This window comes from Tasmannia lanceolata, unplaced genomic scaffold, assembly GCF_043159265.1.
Source record: "Tasmannia lanceolata isolate RefF3 unplaced genomic scaffold, GAP_Taslan_0.1 ptg000026l, whole genome shotgun sequence".
In the NCBI taxonomy this organism is placed as follows: domain Eukaryota; kingdom Viridiplantae; phylum Streptophyta; class Magnoliopsida; order Canellales; family Winteraceae; genus Tasmannia; species Tasmannia lanceolata.
Genome location: NW_027518703.1, coordinates 6,595,831 through 6,612,753, shown reverse-complemented (window position 1 = coordinate 6,612,753; position 16,923 = coordinate 6,595,831). Strand labels below are relative to the sequence as shown.

Sequence of the window (16,923 nt, the reverse complement as noted above, 5' to 3'; positions counted from 1 at the left end):
CTGATACCGTGTAGTTTTGATAAGATGCGCGTAGCATCTTATCGTCTAGCTGTCAGAAGGATTTTACAGTTCTCAAAAAGCTCTTAGAAGCCCTTAAATACTAAACGACAAGATGCTGTGTGCCTTGGTTGAGTTATGTAAAATTTTGTAAAATTTTACCAATTTGACCAATTTCAAGTTGTTCTAATGGAGGGGAGATATACAGTAAAAATTTTCAAAGCCAACCTTGCCTAAATCATCCTTTAAAAACTACTAGATTTAGATGACCTTGATCTTTTAGAGTACTGTTTAAAAACTCGCCCGAGTCGATTCAGTCTTATCTTGCCCTGGTTGAGTTAATAACTTGCCCGTCAACCCAGCTTTACCTTAGCCAGAGTACTTCAACAAGGAGAAGGGAAGGAAAGGAGTGGGCTCGTGTGAAAGGGTTATGTTCGTTTTCATGTTTTTTCTTGTAGAAGATTCATTTAGCAATTTAAAGAAAATGACGAATCACGTTTTCAGGACATAAAAAATTGAATAAACATTTAAAAAATCCAGAAACACTTATCCATGAAACCCATTTTGAGAATATATATTAAAAAAGGAGCAGAGGTTGGAAATAGAAAGACAGAGAGATAGAGAACTTTCAATCTCCACTCAGCATGAATGAGATTTGTTTTGCTTTGTTTACTTGCGGGCCCACCTGGCACATGATCAGGATCCACCAAGCTATGCAGTGATGCATGAGGTAGTGGCCCACCAGATCGATGGTGGGTAAAGTGACCCACAAGTAGTCACTTGCACGAGTGGGCCTGGTTTTTACAACGTGTTCCAAATGTTTAAGGAATTGCACGTCCATTTCCCTTCAAAATTTGTTCACTAGTTAGATGACACGACCGCCTTTGTATATTCTCTATATAAACCCGTCTCCCTTTTGCATTCAACAACTTACATTTGTGATTTTCAAGTTTCTCCCCTTAAACTTGGGAAGTTCTTTCCTACTTCTGTTGTATTCAACAAAGACCCACCCATCAACCTCCTGTTTATAGCAGAGACAGCACTGCATCTCTCTATCAAGGAAAAACGAAATAGAAGATAAGAAATCCATAGTATTTTTGTCATTTTTTCTATCTATAGACGTCGAGATTACAAATTTCATGTCCTGAAACTTGAAGCTTTTCTTTTTAGGCGATTTCCCTTTTTTGAAGTTTTGGGTTGTTTAATGGAGACTAGTGATATCCAAGCGGTCAGTAGTAGTATACACCGAAACGGTTCTTCAATATGGAGGAACAACACAGTTGACGTTTTCTCTAGATCTTCTCGTGATGAAAACGACGAAGAAGCTTTAAAATGGGCTGCACTTGAGAAACTGCCCACATACGATCGTATAAGGAAAGGGATATTGACCGGGGTTGAAGGTGGGATTAGGGAAGTTGATATTGATAGTCTTGGGTATCATGAGAAAAAAATTTGCTAGATAGATTGATTAGAGTTGCAGAGGAGGACAATGAGAAGTTCCTTTCGAAATTGAAGAACCGCATGGATCAGTAACGTCTCTTCTCTGCCCTACTTTTTCCAGTTTTTCTTTTATGAATTGTTCTGGCTGTTCATATTTATCAAGTTTCGTAGTCTTCTAATAACATATCTCTGTTGGATATCTTGTGTTCTTCGGATTTTTTCAGAGTTGGAATTGATATGCCGACAATTGAAGTTCGGTTTGAAAATTTGAACATCGAAGCAGAGGCCTATGTGGGTAGCAGAGCTGCACCAACACTCCTTAACTACTCTATGAACATGATGGAGGTAATTCATATTTATATTAAAATCATCAACCCGCAAAGGGAATATTGGACTTTGGTGTCTGCAAAGTGCTCTTGTTCATAAATTTTACTAATATGCTAATTTCTATTTTATTTTGGAAGGGGTTACTGAACTATATCAGTATTCTTCGAAGCCGAAAGAAAACATTACCTATCCTTCTCAATGTTAGTGGAATCATCAAGCCTTGCAGGTAAGAAAGGCTCTACTGAATTACAAATTGAATCGGTTACGATTTCCTTCTCCAATATGGATTCTTGGGGTGATCAATTGCTTTTTATGTAAAATTTGCAGAATGACTTTGCTTTTGGGACCCCCAAGCTCAGGGAAGACTACTTTACTACTAGCTTTGGCTGGGAAGCTTGACCCAAAACTCAAGGTAAAGATACTGTATTGCTTACTGTTTCTTTTCTTTTTTTTGAAAGGTAGACAGAACAAATATATTAAAACGGGAAGACCAAGGAGGTCACCCTAAGAAGAAACAAGAGAAAAAGAACAAGAAAAATAGAAAATACAAAGGCCTCAAGGAGGGAAGAACTCAAAAAACTCCAAAACATCCTTAATTACACCCTCCCGAGCCAAAGCATCTGCCTCGCCATTCGCAGATCTTCGCACATGATTGAAAGCTATGGAAGAGCCACGAACGATATCGTGAATCTCATCAAGAATGGACCAAAATCTCCACAGAGGCGATGCAGATCCCCGGAGCCATCTGATGACATTGAGAGAGTCTCCTTCCACGATGAACGAGTTCAAAGAACCCCTATCAATGTGTTTGAACCCTTCAAAGGCCGCAAGAACCTCAGCTTCACTGAAATCACAGACCCTCAGGGGACCAGAATAAGACCAAATGGGCTCACCACTAGAAGAACGGCATAATCCCCCCACCCCAGCCGGCCCCGGATTACCAATACTAGAACCGTCAAAATTAATTTTCAGATAGCCAGGCGGGGGAGGACTCCACTTTTGAATCACCTTGGGGCAATGGGACCCTTCCATACAAATCACGCTCCACCCTTCCCATAAATCAAAAGAAGAAACGAAACGGAAAGAGGAAAGACAACGAGCCCTTTCTATTACAGAAGCAATGATATTGATGAAAACCCTCTGAGCAGATTTATGCACACCCTCAAAAATTCTCGCATTCATCTTCTTCCAAATTTGCCAAAATGTATAAAATAAGCACATCTTCCAAAGCATTTTCCCCTTTTTCTTCCAAGGCACTCCCTCCCAGCACTTCAACGAATCCAAAATAGAACTAGGGAACACCCAGCAAAGGCCAAATCTCAACAATATTAAACCCCAAACAACTGACGCAAAGCTGCAATGGATAAAAGGTGAGAGGCCGACTCACCGGCCTTAAAGTAGAGAGGGCAATAGTCAACTAGAATCATTCCCCTCTTCCTGAGAAAATTAATGGTCTGAATCCTATCCCTGCAAGCTGCCCACCCGAAAAAACACACCCGAGGAGAGCATGAAGAATTCCACACCATAGCCAAAATTGGATAAGGCGGGCCAGGGATAAGATGGGAATAGAAAGACTTAACAGAGAAAAAACCTGATGAATCCCAAATCCATACTCTCTTATCAACCCCGAACAACTTAATATAGCAAGATTCTAACAGATGAAAGAGACTCGCCAAAGCATCATTGGAGATAGCGTGTCAAACCAACTACTTCCTTCTAGTCTCACGGAAAGCTCCTTCTGTACGTCCAACTCTCTCTCAAAGAAATTCCTGCGAAAAGCTAGCATCCACAACACTCTACCACCTTCCCGAACGAAGCAATCTTTAACCAACACTGCCTTGTCAGGAACTATTAGAAATAGCGCAGGGAACAAAACACTCAAAGGCTCAGAAGCACACCAGGCATCCAACCAGAATCGGATAGGATCTCCTGAATATACTTTAAACCTGGTTCCCAAAGCAAATTTTGATCTGACTTTCAAAATATCTCTCCAAACAGTAATCCCTTTAGGCAAGAATAAGTCGTCCGACTCTCACTTTCCTAACTTAGCCCCATATTTACTAACCACTACTTTCGCCCACATCTGGTCTTGCTCACTACCAAACCTCCACAACCATTTCCCTAACAGCGCAATATTAAATTCCCTTATTCTCCTAATCCCCAAACCCCCAGACTTAAACGGAGTACAGACCTCCTCCCATTTCACCAAAGGAACCCCAGAAGAATCCCCTGAACCTCCCCATAAAAATCTTCGTTGAATTTGCTCGATCCTCAACGAAATATTAACCGGGCATTTAAAAAGAGATAGGAAATATGGAGGGATGCTAGCTAGGACCGTCTTAACCAACACCAATCTGCCACCTTTGGATATGAAATTCCGTTTCCACATGTCTAGCCTCCTATCAATTCTCTCAACCACAGGGGCCTAGAGATGTTTCTTTGGTCTACCCACCCCAAGAGGAAGCCCCAAGTAGCTGGAAGGGAGAAAGTCCAGTTTACAACCCAACTTCGCAGCAAGGTCAGAAGCTAATTCCGAAGGCAGATTAACAGCAAACATACATGATTTGTGGAAATTTACTTTCTGACCAGAAAACAGCTCATAACATCTGATAGTCCCCTTAAGATTTTCAATAGAAGGCGCATCAAAACAGCAGAAGAACAGCGTATCATCAGCAAACTGTAAATGCGAGACCTCCACCTTATCTCTACCCACTTCAAACCCTCGGAACAAACCAAGGCCGCACCCAGAAACAATGAGCCTGCTCAATGTCTCAGCCACAATCACAAAAAGGAAAGGGGAAAGTGGATCCCCTTGTCTCAACCCCCTAGAGGACTTAAAAAAGCTTTTCGGAGATCCATTAATAAGAACCGAAAAGTAAGCAGACTCCACACATCTTCGCATCCATCCCCTCCACCTTTCCCCGAACCCCATACGACCCATAACATAATCCAGACCCCCCAATCCACCCTATCATATGCTTTCTCCATATCCAGCTTACAAATGATCCCTCCAGAACCCGACCTTAACTGCGAATCGATAGCTTCATTAGCTATAAGGGCGCAATCCAATATCTGTCTATTGGACACAAAGGCACTCTGAGAACCGGAAATAACGGAAGACATCACCACCTTAATTCGGTCTGCTAACACTTTTGCAACCACTTTGTAAAGACAACCCACCAAGCTAATAGGCCTGAAATCCGATACTTTGACAGCGCCAGTAACTTTAGGGATAAGTGAAATAAAAGTAGCCCCTGAACTCCGATCCAAGCTCAAACCATTAAAAAAATCTTGGAAGAACCTCATAATATCCTGTTTCACGTAATCCCAGCAAGATTGAAAAAACGACAAACAAAATCCATCTGGGCCATGAGCTTTATCTCTGCTCATTGAAAAGACAGCTTTTTGAACTTCCTCTTCGACAAAGGGAACCTCCAACAGCGCCCTCTCAGCTACCGTTAGCCGATTATACACCACACCCTCTGGAATGGGACGGACAATATTTTTCGCAGAATATAAAGACTAATAGAAATCAAGAATGGAACCTGATATACCCTCTTTATCAACAAGCCTCCTTCCTTCCACCTCCAGCATAGAAATGCGATTAATCCTCCTATGAACATTGGCCATGGCATGGAAGTAGGCTGAATTTATGTCGCCCTCTTGCAACCATTTCACCCTCGAACGTTGTTTCCAAGAGATCTCCTCTCTCAGTAACAAACCTTTATGTTCTACTTGAACTTTGCCCAGTTCAACTTTCTCAGCCTCAGAACCCAATCCCTCCTCAATCTTCACCTCGATCACTCTCATAAAATTCTCCACCCATCTTTTCTTAGCCAGCTTAACCAGCTTACCTTCCATCACCCAAGATTTCAACTTAGATTTCACATACCGCGGCTTCATACCAATGATCACATCAGCTTGACCAAATACATCAATTGAGTTCCACCATTCGCCCAATAACAATTCCATACTAGGATCCTGGAGCCATGCCACCTCAAACCTGAAAGGAACAGGCCCCAAGATTCCAACCTGGGATCCAATAATAGGGGACAATGATCAGACACCGAATGAGGAAGAATTTTTTTATGAACTTCAGGGACGACACTCAACCAACCAGGAGAAATAAGAAAACGATCAATGCGGCTATGACTCTCCCCTCTACGCCAAGTAAAATTGCCCCCTGAAAGAGGTAAGTCAATAAGATTATGCTTAGCAATGAAATTCGCAAAAGCCTACATATTCGAATTAGATCGCCTACATCCCCACCGCTCACTAACCAATCTGATTTCATTAAAATCTCCTCCAATGCACCAAGGAGCCGACCAAGAACCCCTAACCCTGTCCAACTCCTCCCATAAAATCTTTTTTTCCACCCCAATAAGCGGACCATACACTCCAGAGAACAACCACAAAGAGGAATCCACCCGATTTCGAAAAAGCACAGATAAAGAAAATTTACCACACATCTCGGCCTCTTTCTGCCATTTATATCCATCCCAAAAAATTAAGAGACTACCAGAGGCTCCATTGGATGCCAGAGAAGAAAAATCCCATGCAGTTTTACCACCAATACTTTTCAATAATCGCCGATCGATAAGACCCATTTTTGCTTCTTGAATACAAACAACCTCCGGTTTGAGATTAACCACAAGATCTTTAAGCTGGATCCGCTTGTCGAGCGAACCCAACCCATTAATATTCCATGATAAAATCTTCATAAAACAACTTTTTTGGAGGTACTCCCACCTGCTCTCTTCGAATACTTCCGCTCAGATAAACCCACCACTTTAGATTTACCCGACGAAGATCCCCCATAATTCACCGCAGAATTCACCCTCTTTAGTTCTCTCTCCTTTCTACCCAAATTCCCGGAAGATCTATTCCCCCCAGAATTTCCACGAATCCGATCTCTATTCTCCGCTATTCTGATCATCTTTCTGAAATCAACTTCCAGCCCTGGATAGATGAACCCAATTTCTTGCTTAACAACACTGTGTGATTAACCAGAGTCTCAATGACATCGGGTCCCTGATCGGCTATCGAATCAGTAAAAAAGCAAAAATCCTCCAAAGGACCCTCAGAGAAGGAAGGAATATACACTTCCAGGGGAGCAGACGCCAAAAAATGGTTCAACGGATCATACACAATCATGCTCGAGATAGGGTTAGGAACCCCCAGCACATCCAAACCAAGATCCATCACCTGCAAGTCCCTCGGACCAGTCAAAGGGGGACTACAAGGAGCATTATCTTCTGCCTCTTCAAACACAAGGCACCGGGAAAAAGAAGCATACTCCTTGCTTTTATCAGGGCCAATCAACGAACCAGATCCATCCTCAAAATAGGCGTCTACAGAACTATGCCTACCACAAATAGAAAGCAAGGTCCGCTGGGCCCGCGAATGAGAGAGAGTCTGAGGCAAAGGCGAGGAAGTCAATCTAGGCCCAGGTCGAGGCGACGGGCCCAACTGAAGGGGCCCAACCACACCTGGGGAAGATAACAAGCCCACCTGGCCCACCGACCCAAGCCCATAAGAAACAAACGAGGGGGGGTCACGCGTGGCTCGAGGAGACAGAGCCTCGATAATATCAGCTATGCTATTCCAGGCTAGGGGCATACTAGACCTTTGACCATCACAGGTGTCAAAAGATCCACATACACTCCTCCATCTAAAGCCAGGTGGAGAAACATTTTGAATTTCAAAATTACTTCTAACCTGCGCCACTACCTGCGCATCATAGAGCAACCGGCTATCTTGCACTGCCTCTTCATCTTCCTCAAGAGCCTCCGAACCAGAAGCTTCAAGAGAGCCTCCCTCAGAATCCGAACACAAGCCCAAATTGGAAGAACCAGAACTGCTATCAAGACTCTCCGTAATCGGAGAACTCTCAGGATCCGCACCTCTCTCCGCCAGAATCCACATAATCTTTCCATCAATCGAAGCCGGAATCACCATTGAATGACCAATATCCCCATAAGAAGCTATCTAAATCAAAGCATAGGAATACCCAGAGCCCTTATCACAGGTCGAATCAAGAGCCAACACATTCCCAATTTTTTCACCTAAAAATTTGAAATTCTCAGCAGACCAGGCTTCAGGTGGAACGCCGGTGATTCGCCACCAGACAGCAGCTCCAACCCTTGGAAATTTATCTGCCCAGAGCCTCATCTCCTCAAAGGGTGAGTTCACCGCTTCTAGCCATATCTTCAAGATACTTACTAGATTAACCCCAATCGGAGGGAACACCATCACCTCTCCAGAATCAATTTTCTGAATAGACACATTGCTCTGTAAATGCCCTTTTCTACCCAGCCACTCTTCTAATGCAGGAACATTCCCAGACCAACCTTCTCTCAGCTTTCCCCAAAGGCTTAGATCAGCATTGCAAATAGACTTCAAAGGCACAGAGTCCATTTTCAAGGCAACACCCGATGAAAATTTTATCTCATTAGAGATACTTCTCAGAGGACATTCAGTATTAGATTTCTTGTGCCACAAAGAGCCACCTCCTACAACCCTGCCGCTTCTAATACCCATAGGAAAGTTAAAGTCCAGCCCAGACCAAATTTTATTACAGTTCTTACAAACCACCCTTCTCTGGAAATTCCTAAATTTACACCTGATACATCTCCAATCTCCCCAACCGCCTTCTTTCCTTCTGGTCCTAGCCTTTTCAATTCGCAGAGTGCGCTTATTTCGCACCCTATTCCAGTCAGAGGATCCACCCCCCAAATAACCCAACCCTGTTGAACGACCACCAAAATCCCCACCACCACCAAGCGGAACACTGTTAGCTCTGGTAACGAGAAATTGAGGAGCGATACCCGGCCACTTCAGAAGAGAAGGCGCCAAAGGAGGCACCGACTCTAGCGAAGAGCTCGAGGAGCTCGACTCCTCTGCTTACTGTTTCATGGTTGTTGTAATTTTCAAATTTTGACTCCTTTTAACAATTATACTAATAGTTGTCAAAATCTTACGAGTCGAACAAGTCAACTCTCGAATTGAGTCGAGTTGTTGGGCTTTCGAGGAGAGTCGCCTCTGTTGAAGACTCTTACGAGTCGACTCGAAAAAATAAGAATCTTAAAAGTCAAGGAGAGTCGCTGGATCTGGCCTTTCTTGTTTTGATGGTTGAAAACTTGGAAGTTGGAACTTTGAACTTTTTTTTTTTTTTTTGGCAATTGCATTAAATGCGAAAAAAGACCGAGGAGGTCTATACAAATAATGAGACAGAAAAAAGAAAAAGAAAGACAAGAACAAGCCTCACTGCAAGGATCAAGGAAGAAGGAAATTAAATAGCTCAACTCTCTCCCTAGAGACACCATATCTAGCTAAACTGCCTATCACACCATTAGTTGACCGCCTAACATGATGAAAAGAAATCAATGCCTCCCCCAACCTGTCATGGATCTCATCGAAGAAAGAGGCAAATCTCCAAGGGAAGGAATGAGAACCACTAAGCCACCTTATCACATTGAGCGTGTCTCCTTCTACCATTAACTCATTCAAATCTTCATTTTGAAGATACCTTATTCCATGGTAGATAGCACACACTTAAGCTTCATTAGCGTCAGTGACTTCAATGGGACCTGCAAATTCATTCCTCAAGACTCCCTAATTTCGGCAGGACTAGGATTCCCCCATGCTAAACCTGTCAAAGTTTAGCTTCATAAAACCATGTGGGAGGCTCTCAATCTTGGACAATCTTGGGTTCTTACCTGAAACCACGACAAATCTCCTTCCAAACATACTATAAATCATGGACTGAAACAAATCTAAAGCAAGGAAGGGTTTTCGCCCATGATTAAGTTCCAACTAGAACTTAGTTATTTTTGTGCATGCAAGTTACAAGCATACTCAACTCAACTCAACTCAATTAAGCCTTTGTCTCAAACTAGTTGGGGTCGGCTAATGAATCCTTTAGAAAATTTTAATGAATGTGAGTATGCTTGTATAGTGCTTTATCTATGTGCTATTGGGTTATATTTTTTACATACTTCATCTTTTGCTATTGGGTTATATTTTTTACATACTTCATCTTTTGATATATAATTACATTTTTTTCAACTAAATTTCTTTTTTTTTATCAAAAACTCTTACAAGTCACGAGTTGAGTTGAGTCACGAGTTATAAAATTAAGAAATCGAGTCACGGGTTGACATATGGTACATATTCCTGAACTGATCACAACTTTCTCTTCTTTTTTCTCTGTTGCTTTTTTTTATGAAAAGGTTTCTGGGAGAGTAACTTACAATGGCCATGGAATGGAAGAGTTTGTGCCTCGGAGGACATCTGCTTACATAAGTCAGTTTGATCTCCATACGGGGGAAATGACCGTGAGAGAAACTCTAGCCTTCTCTGCCAGATGTCAAGGAGTCGGAACAGGTTATGGTAAGTTAAATATGAGAACTTTTGATATGGAGAGCTTAAAAGTAAAGTTTCAGAGAGTTTGATTCCTTTCAAATCACAATGTGCAGAAATGTTAGCAGAACTGTCTAGAAGAGAGAAGGCAGCGAATATTAAGCCAGATCCTGATATCGATGTCTTCATGAAGGTGAGCCGAATGTGTCATTCCAGTTACGAGATTTACTCTTTCTGATATACAGAGTTAGGCTCAGCGTCCATTAACACAGGCTTTTCTATATTCTATCTTTCAATTGAATCGAACTTTTGATTGTTTTGTTGTATCGTCGATGATCCATCAAATAATGTGAAGCCCAAATGAGTTATAAGCTTCTGCCGGTTATATTCAAACATTATAAAACCGTGTTTGGTCCCATCTTCGTTGGTGAATATTCGATTTCGATGCTATATTTATGCAATTATTAGATAGTGTAGGAAATCATATGCTTCCTACATAAGTTCTCTTTCCATACAAAGTCGGATACATTTTGTTTTCTTGATAGAAAACATACAATGTTAGATACATTTTGTTTTCTTGATAGAATAATTTTCTTCTTTTTCCCTTTCTACTACTGCAGGCAGGAGCACTACGAGGGCAGGAGAGCAGTGTAGTTACAGATTATATTCTGAAGGTACGTACTGCAGATAGAGAAACATGCCATTTCTACACGGAGGAGGTTTCCTGAAGGATAGAGATAAAATTCTTCTTGTCACTCCTCTTAAAACTGCAGATTTTAGGACTAGACATCTGTGCAGATACCTTGGTAGGAGATGAAATGTTGAGGGGAATCTCCGGAGGACAGAAGAAGCGTGTTACAACGGGTAAAAAAACTAGTGTCTAAGGTTGAATCCTATAGTGAAGAATATCTTTTTACAGTTTTATGTGGAGTTTGGATTGTATCATTTGGGATTCTAAAATATGTAGGGGAAATGCTTGTTGGACCCGCGAGAGCATTGTTCATGGATGAGATATCCACTGGTTTGGACAGCTCCACGACTTTCCAAATTGTGAATTCGCTTAGGCAATCCATTCACATTCTCAATGAGACAGCTCTTATTTCTCTGCTCCAACCTGCACCAGAGACTTACAACCTCTTCGATGACATTATTCTTCTATCCGATGGGCAAATTGTGTATGAAGGTCCGCGAGAACATGTGCTTGAATTCTTTGAATCAATGGGTTTCAAATGCCCGGAAAGAAAAGGTGTCGCTGATTTCTTGCAGGAAGTAAGTGTCTCATACTGATTTTCTTTACCACTCCATCTATTTTCACTTTATATAGGTGTCTCGAGTGAGAACTATTTCCATCATCAGAATTAATTCATTATCTCATGGCAAAGTCAGTGCTGAATTCTTTATAAGCTAATAGGTGACATCAAGGAAAGATCAGCAGTAATACTGGATGCGCAAAGATGAGCCTTACAGATACATTCGTGTTAAAGAATTTTCAGAGGCATTCCAATCGTTCCATGTTGGTCAGAAGTTAGGAGATGAACTCGCCATTCCGTTCGACAAGAACAAGAGCCATCCTGCAGCTCTGACAACTTCTAAATATGGTGCTACTATGAGGGAACTGTTGAAAGCCTCCATCTCAAGAGAATATTTACTTATGAAGAGGAATTCATTTGTCTATATCTTCGGGTCAGGCCAAGTAAGTAAAGTGGTTCTGTGGTTCATCAAAATCAATGTTGTATTCCAGATATAAAAGTTAAAACTTAATTATGTTTTTTTTTTTTTTTCCAAAATTCCAGCTTATATTTCTTGCAGTCTCATCAATGACGGTATTCTTGCGCACTAAGATGCACCGCGATACAGAAAGAGATGGAGGAATTTATATGGGTTCTCTGTTTTTTACACTGACTGCGATTATGTTTAACGGATTCACAGAGCTCAGCATGACAGTTGTTAAGCTTCCTGTGTTCTATAAGCAAAGAGACCTCCTTTTCTATCCTGCATGGGTATATGCTATACCTGGGTGGATCCTCAAAATTCCAATATCATTTGTAGAAGTTTTTGTCTGGGTTTTCATGACTTATTATGTCATTGGCTATGATCCGAGTGTTAAGAGGTAGGAGTGAGGAAGAAGATTATAACAGATCATTTCCAAGACGTTTTGGATTATATTTCTCTTTCATTAGTTCTTGGCAATAACCACAGTGATATTGTTGCAGGTTGTTTAGGCAATTTCTGTTACTCCTAGTACTTAATCAGATGGCCTCTGGACTTTTCCGGTTTATTGCTGCATTGGGAAGGAACATGATTGTTGCAAACACATTTGGATCTTTTGCATTGCTCGCAATCATGGTTTTGGGTGGATTCGTCATATCTCGAGGTACAATATACACCAAAGGTGCATGCTTTCCTACTTCTAAAACACACAGGCTTCATCGTAACTAAGCACATCAATGAAATTGGAAGCTTGGCTATTTATATCCACAAGAATGACTAAGGAATTCTTTTGATACATCTAATAATTATTTGCATATAATCATATATGCAAAAAGAATTTTGGAATTCAAATATGATCATTTGTAAATAATGGTTCTGATAATGTTAGAGATTATATAGTTAATGCCTTACAAAGAAGTCGTAACATTATTTTCATGACACAGTGGATGTGAAAAAATGGTGGAAATGGGGATACTGGGTCTCACCCTTGATGTACGGGCAGAATGCAATTGCAGTAAACGAATTCCTTGCAGAAAAGTGGAGACGCGTAAGAGTCCTTTTACAAAGTTGGGATTCTCTAAATTTATACTGGAAAATCAGGTCAGATTTTATTTTGGCAATTGATGCAGGTCCTTCCTGGATCAACACGGACATTGGGAGTGACAATTCTGGAATCTCGTGGAATCTTTCCCCATGCATACTGGTACTGGATTGGCGTAAGCGCGTTGTTTGGATATATATTCCTATTCAATGGCCTTTATACTATGGCTCTTACTTATCTCAACCGCGAGTATTCTCTTCTTTGATGGGCGACTTTAATCAAATCCAAGCTCTAGCACATTATCGCAGTTTAAATCTTTTAGAAGCAAATTTATAATTTGATCATTTTTTGAACAGTTATAATCTGATCATTGAATCAAATTAGTGGCAGCACTCGGGTCAGCTCAGGCAATGGTATCTGAAGAGATCCTAGAGGAGAAACATGTTAACAGGACGGGGTCATCGCGAGGAAAGAGCTCTGCTGATGGTACTATGTTGGAAGGTAAGATCAATCATTCAGTTTGCGATTTTCTAATGCATTCTTCATCCATATAATCTAAATCAATCTATGTTACTGCAGCAAGAGATGATAAAATTAGAAGCAGCAGTCAAGAAGGCTCTACATCTGCACAGGCGGAAACAACAACTGATGGCAATCAGATTCGGATGAGAGGGATGGTTCTTCCATTTGAACCTCTTTCCATAACTTTCGATAATATACGATACTCTGTAGATATGCCGCAGGTATCATTAAGTTCCCAATAAATGGTAAATCAGTGTCTAGGAGTTTCAATACTTGTTCACATGCCTATTGATCACAAAAATTGAAAGTTCCTTGTTACATTTGAACTCACAGGAGATCAAAGCTCAAGGTGTTCAAGAAGATAGACTGTTGCTTCTGAAGGGTGTTAGCGGAGCCTTCAGGCCAGGAGTTCTTACGGCACTAATGGGTGTTAGTGGGGCTGGTAAGACCACTCTAATGGATGTGTTGGCAGGAAGGAAAACCAGTGGATATATAGAGGGAAACATCACCATATCTGGTTATCCCAAGAAGCAAGAAACATTTGCCCGCATATCGGGTTACTGTGAACAGACTGATATTCACTCTCCACACGTCACTGTCTATGAGTCTCTTATCTACTCTGCATGGCTCCGATTGCCCAGTGAAGTCGATTATACAAGAAGAATGGTTGGTGGTGTAAATATATTTGTTTCATACACTCTTTCTGCTTTTCTCATAAAAAAGAAATATAGTATCTACTCAAAATTGGCTTCTAAAGGCATATAATATTGAGATGCAGATGTTCATTGAAGAGGTGATGGAACTTGTAGAGTTGGTACCATTGAGGGAAGCATTGGTTGGATTGCCTGGTGTCAGTGGGCTTTCAACTGAGCAGCGTAAGAGGCTAACCATTGCAGTTGAGCTTGTCGCCAACCCCTCTATAATATTCATGGATGAGCCAACCTCCGGGCTCGATGCCAGGGCAGCAGCTATTGTGATGAGAACAGTGAGGAACACTGTGGACACAGGAAGAACAGTGGTGTGCACAATTCACCAACCCAGCATTGACATATTCGAGGCTTTTGATGAGGTGAGAGAAAATTGAAATTAAGAATTTTTTTTTTTAGCTAATTAAGCAATTTATTAAAAAGAGAAGGAACGGATATAATGGAAAACTTGCAACAACTAGAGCATATGAAATTTGTATGAAATTTGTTAGTTGTGTGCCGTGTTTTATTGTTAATTCACGCATATTAACGCCTTTCCATTCTGCTTTAAGCTCTTCCTATTGAAGCGAGGAGGTGAAGAAATATATGTAGGTCCATTGGGGCACAATTCTTTCCACTTAATCAAGTACTTTGAGGTGCAAAACCTTCGAATCATGTTTTCCTCGAAGCCTCTGTAACAAATTCTCCCAGATTGGTTCTAATCGAATTGGGTTTATGTTGTTAAGGGAGTAGATGGAGTCAGTAAGATAACCGAAGGTTACAACCCCGCAACATGGATGTTGGAGGTGACGTTACAAGCACAAGAAGAATCTTTGGGGGTTAACTTTACAGAAATATACAAGAACTCAGAACTTTTTAGGTGTGATTAACAGATATATACTCTTTTGGCCCCCATGTCTTAAAGGACAACCATTTTTTATTTTTTTGGAAAGCTCTTACTTGCCTCTGCCATTTGCCGCAGGAGAAATGAATCTCTGATAAAAGAACTGAGTATTCCTCCTCCCGGTTCTAAAGATCTTTACTTTCCCACTCAATATTCTCAACCCTTCTTCACGCAGTGCATGGCTTGCCTATGGAAACAGCACTGGTCATATTGGCGCAATCCACCATACACTGCAGTGAGATTTTTCTTCACAACATTCATTGCCTTGATGATAGGAACGATATTCTGGGACCTGGGCTCCAAGACGTAAGAAACCCTACAGTTCTTCACTTAAGTTCAATTTTAATTTTAGACAGAAGGATAGCAAATTACATTGATGTTGAAAACTGCAGGACTACGCAACAGGATTTGTTTAACACAATGGGTTCCATGTATTCAGCAGTGCTAGTCCTTGGGTTTCTAAATGCTTCATCTGTGCAGCCAGTAGTGTCCGTAGAACGATCAGTATTTTACAGAGAGAGAGCTGCAGGGATGTATTCGGCTTTGCCATATGCATTCGGCCAGGTAGTCATTTTTTACAATGTCTCTAATGGTACTCCTTTTAAGAAGTTTGATTAACGAGTACAAGGAACCGTATAGAAACTGATCCAAATGCCATTTACTAGTTACACGATTATATGGAGGTACCGATGATTCTCTATGAAGCTTCTTCCTTCATATTGCTTCTCAAATTGTTACGATGCATTTGCAGGTTGTGATTGAGATCCCATATATTTTTGCCCAGGCTTTTGTATATGGGCTTATAGTGTATGCAATGATCGGATTTGATTGGACAGCTTCCAAGTTCTTTTGGTATTTTTTCTTCACGTATTTCACCTTCTTGTACTTCACCTTCTATGGGATGATGTCAGTAGCTATGACTCCGAATCACCACATCGCTTCCGTAGTTTCTGTTGCATTCTATGCATTATGGAATCTCTTCTCAGGTTTTATGATTCCGCGACCAGTAAGTTCCAATTCTATCTGTTCTCTACATGTTGGGTTTCTAAAACAGAAATCACCATGATCTTTTGGTTGACTGCAGAGGATTCCTGTGTGGTGGAGGTGGTATTACTGGGCATGCCCCATGGCTTGGACCCTATATGGGCTAATTGCTTCGCAATATGGAGATAGACATGATACAATCGAGTCAGGAGAGACAATAACTCAATTCCTGAGGAGCTATTTTGGATTCAGACATGACTTCCTAGGAGTGGTTGCTGTTGTGATCATGGGGTTCACTGTTCTCTTTGCATTCGTCTTCGGATTTGGGATAATGGTACTGAACTTTGAAAGAAGATAGATAATGTTTCTCTGAGGCACACCCAACTATTAATTTTGAATGCAGCACATCAGATCAGCCCTCCTCCATACACAAATGAGACTGCAGAGTCGTCGAAAAATTGGGATTCTAGTAGGATTTTAGTAAAGAAACTGGCGAAGCAATTTATTTGTATTTAGGTATCAATGTTTCACAAGTGTTCACTGCATGCTATTCAAACATTGGTCCAGTGAACAATTCACTTTGAATGTTTGTTGGTTATTTCATTATTTCATCAACAAAGTCAAGAACTGGTAGTTTATTATCTATTAACTTATGAAGGATAAAATTAGAAAATAATCATTAGAAAATGTTATTAACTTTGTGAGATTTTTTTTATTTGTATTTATTTTTAATGCAAGCCAGACCAAAAGAGAAGACACTACAAGATCAGAAAAAACTAAAAGACAAAACTCAAGGGGGGAGGGAATCAAACAATGCCAAAGCTTCCTTAGACAACCGTTACCTGGCAAGGCTATCGGCCACACCATTGGCAGATCTCTTGTCATGCTGGAATACAATAGAAGAGAACCCCACCCAATCTTGCATTTCGTCGAAGAAACGATCAACTATC

The 16,923-nt window shown here is 41.0% G+C and overlaps 1 pseudogene across 1 annotated transcript; it reads left to right on the top strand.

Moving 5' to 3' along the window:
* The first annotated feature begins 1,133 nt into the window (after positions 1-1,133).
* Positions 1,134-16,609, top strand: LOC143858418 (pleiotropic drug resistance protein 1-like; annotated as a pseudogene). The gene is made up of 24 exons (XR_013238956.1): positions 1,134-1,526; positions 1,662-1,782; positions 1,902-1,990; positions 2,092-2,176; positions 9,996-10,155; positions 10,242-10,318; positions 10,746-10,799; positions 10,899-10,989; positions 11,093-11,394; positions 11,537-11,818; positions 11,919-12,235; positions 12,339-12,499; positions 12,780-12,883; positions 12,966-13,122; positions 13,268-13,378; positions 13,457-13,620; positions 13,733-14,065; positions 14,178-14,468; positions 14,658-14,741; positions 14,832-14,965; positions 15,068-15,295; positions 15,382-15,553; positions 15,741-15,995; positions 16,074-16,609. The product of XR_013238956.1 is annotated as a pleiotropic drug resistance protein 1-like (transcript).
* Positions 16,610-16,923: the final 314 nt, after the last annotated feature.